General features: G+C 36.5%; 2 pseudogenes; both read right to left on the bottom strand.

Moving 5' to 3' along the window:
- Positions 1–421: 421 nt before the first annotated feature.
- LOC147825319 (rho GTPase-activating protein 11A pseudogene) lies at positions 422–1,037 on the bottom strand (annotated as a pseudogene).
- Positions 1,038–2,181: 1,144 nt separating this feature from the next.
- On the bottom strand, positions 2,182–2,819 carry LOC101720213 (inactive Rho GTPase-activating protein 11B-like; annotated as a pseudogene).
- Positions 2,820–4,920: the final 2,101 nt, after the last annotated feature.

The raw sequence follows: 4,920 nt of genomic DNA, 5'->3' as shown, positions 1-4,920 counted from the left end.
GGTTTACCTCTTCCCTTTACGTAGTAAAGATCTGTAAGAAAAACCTTATCTGACTTGGAGGAATGACAAGAAAGAAAAAACTGGCTCTTACTATCATTCTTCCAATCAAAAAAATCTAAGTTTCAGATGTTACTTTTCTATAAATCCAGCTAAAAAGTTTGTTATAACAGTAAAGTATATCCTTTGCTTGAAAAGATCACAAAACAGTTTAACTGTAAACAAGATCATCATTAAAAAAAACACTGTAATGATATGTACAAGTATGAAAATCCAAGAAGCTGATACAGTGAGATTAATATGTTTCAAAGAGAATCCACTGCTTAGCAATCATTCTGAGCTACAAACTAACATGTATATTGCCCTGAAAATTGTATCACTAATCTCTAATTTTACTTACACTCTCAACAAGTATGTTTGACAATTACAAATTTATAGGTTTACTTATTGACAGCACTTGAAGCTTTCTCATAGGATTTTTTGGAGAATCTTTGTACCAAGCCCTTTTTCTTTCTAATCATTTCCTGAGCAGCCAGTTTTTCATTCCAGGAGAAAGACTAATATTGCTATGTAAAGCTGTTCTAAATAAATCATGATTGGTCAGATCCGGTCATCCAAAGGTGCCTATTCCTCCTTAAGAAAGATTTAGAAATTTACTCAAGGTTTGATTTTGAAATTGTATCGTTTGACTTTTCACACAATACAGACTTCTGTTCCTTAGGAGCTGATTTGGTAAATCAAATGGAGGACTCTTTTGATGTGCTCTCTTTATAAGAGAGAAGAGCACTGTTACAGCTCAATGATTTAACCAAAGGAGATGCAGCATCACCAAGATATGTCAACTTCCTCCTTATAGATTGTCTGCTATATTCCAATGAAGAATTAATTCTTCTAACAGACTGACAGCAGAAATACACTGAAACATAAGGGATGATTTTGCTTTTGCTCTATTTGATTCAATTTAATGTAAGTTTGTTAAACCATTGTGTGTGATCTGAAGCCTTTCTGTGCTCTGTCATGTGTGCAATTTCAGAAACCATTTTATCACATGTTTCTACCAGTGTAGAAGTGTTTAGCAATTCTCATAGGCCTAGGTTCTGACAGGTTTGCTGTATTACAAGTACTCTGCTAAGAAGAAGCAAATTTAGCCTTCTCCCTAGGAGGTACGTATTTCACTAAGTTTTCTTCAAATGTATTATCATCTTCCTTTGACTAAGTATTGTGTCCTTGGGACTATTGTTACTTAATTTGTTCATAAATAGGTAATTCTTACTGGTCTAAATTATCTTTGTAAATTTGAATGAATGTCTTTTTCATGTTTCAGCTTTTCCACGTTTTTTGAGTTTAATATGGTGAGAAGTCTTTTTCTGAAAAAAAATCAATTTTAACAGCATATTTTTCACAATTTTCCTTTGACTCTCTCACAGTCAAATCATTAGCTGCAAATGTCCTCCTGAGCTACATTCAACATAATATGTTTTTATTTTCTCTTTCCCCACATTAGTTATCTATGAATGCTTATGACTTTTTTAAAACTTGAATTGCTAAGTTCTGTCCAAGACATCCAGTAACTTGTTGCACCTCATTACTCTGCAGTTAGTAGGTTTTCCTCAGACTTAATTGATCTTTACTGAATTTTTGGGAGTAATCTTTCATTAACATCTGGGCTAAAAAGCATGACTCTTTTTTTCAGATTCAATCCTATCTTTAAACTTTTTTGATTTACAAATTTTCCATCAACATTTTCATACCTATTCACACCAGAACATCCATTTGCATCTCAGACTACATTTCAAAGTAAGAAAACAGACTAAATTTCATACTAAGAAATCTTTGAACCTTTTCTTTATGACTGATATTAGGAGAGTAGCATCTTACTTTTTCTGATTCTACCTTGCCAGCTTTTTTGCCTTCAATACTTTTATTTTCTCTTAGCACACCCTCACTGATCAGATGGTTTCCACTGATGGCTACAGGAGAGAATAACTCTGAGATAAACCTTGTGGGATTATATCACAGTGGACTGATTCTGGTGTAGTCTGGCTTCTGAAGAGGTTACTTGGCAACAGCTGAGAGAAAAACATTCTTGATGGACTTCTTTTTCTTACTTGAGAGACCATGAGAAGAATCTACTGGGAGTTTATGCTTAGTATTTGGTATAAGAATCACTGGGGATAGAGATAGCTAGGCAGTTCCATTGAGGGGCTTCATACTCACTTCTTTCAAAGCCTTCAGATGATAGACTAGCAGAGAGACCATCAATACCTAACATAGCTGAAATCTTTCCAGTATAAAATGTGGTACAAACTCAACATCTGAGGTACAATCTATGAGTCTATACTACTGGATTCATAATGATAGCTTTATTTCTGTGTTAGCAAACATCTTTTCATGTCCTTTATGTGTCCAAAGATTTTGGCAAATTTGCTCCTATCTGTCTTATTCTCACATTTCTGAGAAAGTTAAAGGAGTATCTTAATATATCAACTGTATGATCAGCCATAAGACTAGAAAGTAACAATGTAGCTGTATTCTTCTCTTCTGATCCTAACAGTTGAGCTTTGAAAAAATCCTTCATGGAAATCGGATGAGAGAATGGGTGCTGGCAATTCCCTGAAGAACTACTTAGGAAGTCCTGCAATATCACAAGGAAGTGAGAAAGACAAGTCACCTTCCAGTTTATTCTTTAATGCCTTTAGATGAAATTCAGACCCTGATTTCCTAAACAGCCCTTTAGAATAAATATGCTCTTCTAAAGATATGCAAGCATCCACAAGAAAGCTTTTAATGGGTCTATATTCTGATACTGGTCGGTGTTTCATTCCTGCAATCACATTCCCCAAAGCCACTCATGATTTTAATTCCATAGACAACCTAAGGCTGCTGTAACAACACCCACATCACCAGTCGCTGGTCACTTTGTTCCCTCACCAGGGCAAGATCCTAAGTCTTGTTCGCCACCAAGTTTCCCAATTACCAAACACCTTCAGGTTAGGGTTCCACTCCTGTGCTCTCTAGCCAGGTCTGGCACTCAGCCAAGCCACTTCCATGCTTTTACCTCATTCTCTATGCCCTTGCACAGACCCTCTACTCTTGAGGTTTTGATCTAGCCACACCTCACTCTTTCATTTACATTGCCTTTCTTTCTGCTCATCTAATCCTTTCAGAAACTTACACAGGCATCCTTTATTCCTCCCTGATACTTTTGGTTCCTTGCACCAAGTCTGTTGCCAGCCACTCAGCACTTCCAGCCATTGCCAAAGATCCCCTTCCCTTCAAACCTCACATTGCTTTCTCCAGCTCTCTGAAATGAAAAGAACCCTTCCTTTGCCCCTCCAACTCTGGCAGGTGCAGCTGGGCCTAAGTCCCTCAGTCCCTGAGCTCCCCACCCTAGCCTGGCTACAGGACCAGCTGGATGCCCTGGTGCCCCTCCAGGCCCCTGTCCCTGAATCACCAAGCCAGGAGCTCTCCTCATGCTTCTACCCCACCTCCACAGCAAACACCTGCCGACCATAGCTGTCCCTTAAGTACTTCTTAAGAACAGATGACCTGAATTTAAACAATAAAATAATATCATTAATCACAGAACAGTGAGCTAAATTTATGTTGTAAGGCATTTTTCATTTCAATTTAGTTAAATACTTCTGATTTTTAGTTCCAAGTGGTAAGAATGAGAAAAGTAGAAAGTTGATGAAGCAATGAGGATCCTAGTTCTTTCTCTACAGTAAATGTATATGACACTGGAAATCAACTTAGATTCCCAGGACCTTGTGTCCTTAATCTCTTCACTCAGTTTATTAAAACAAATACCATCTGAGTCCATTAGGGGATAAAGTTTTGTAATTTGTCAAACTAGAAATTTTATAGGAAATCTTAAGTTTACTTTCCTAGAAACAACTTTATTTGCATTTAATATTTACTTAAAACATTAAATGTCTGAAAAAATATCTACCAAAATTCTTTGTTTCAGTATGACAATTATAGTTCAGAAACTGTATTTTTAGTGTTCTTTAAAATACATATCCTACATATATGCAATACATAAACATATGTCCTATATGTATATATCCTATATATGTATATATCCTACATGTATTATATATATTTATTTATCTACAAAAGTTTAAGATGGTGTCAATTTTATGCAGCTTCTGTGTTTCATTTAGTCATTATTTCAACCTGGTAACTGAGTTATTATTGCTCACTGTGCTTGCCTCTGGACATCAGAGACAAAATAATAGGAAAATATTAATATACAGAATGTGATCATGATGTCACTTTTGGGAATCATGGCAAATTAAGGTTGAAGAACCTTAGCTAGCACAAGAGAGAAATTTCTTTCAGATATAGTTTAATATACTACTCTTGGGAAGAAACCAGACCTTCATACTTGGACCTGTGAATACATGTTATCTGACAAAGGTAAATTAAGCATGGAGATGGAATAGAATTAGGGTTATTAATAATGTGACATTAAAATAGCTACATGATCCTGAGTTATCTTGACAGTGTGTGAAACTGAAGTTCTTTGTGTACTATTACTGTAGACAGCTAAACTAATTAGAAAATATTATAAGGCAGTTAGGCAAGGCTGGGCCGTCAGCACAGAAGACAACTGTCACCTGAGGCTCACTTACTGAAGGCTAGGCTTCAAAAAGAGAACAACTACACCCACATACTTAGGCCCCCTGAAATGTTACCAGAAATCTCTGCTGTAGGCTCCAGTCTCCTGCTCAGTGCATGATGTAGACCTGAGAGAAAAAAGGAAGACAAAACTAAGAGAGATAGAAAGTGGAGTGCCAGGACAACCAATGCCAATGCAACTGACAAAGGCCCTAGCCAATCCAAGCCACTGATTTTTTGATAATCAATTTCAGTAAAGGTGAGCTAAATGCAAGGGCAGAAGTATGGCTGAGGATGCAC

This window comes from Heterocephalus glaber, unplaced genomic scaffold (genome assembly GCF_053883595.1).
Source record: "Heterocephalus glaber isolate CG9 unplaced genomic scaffold, H.glaber_assembly_v1.0 deba00001504, whole genome shotgun sequence".
Lineage (NCBI taxonomy): Eukaryota > Metazoa > Chordata > Mammalia > Rodentia > Bathyergidae > Heterocephalus > Heterocephalus glaber.
The sequence above is the reverse complement of the archived record's forward strand: the minus strand, read 5'-3'. Positions and strand labels throughout refer to the sequence as shown.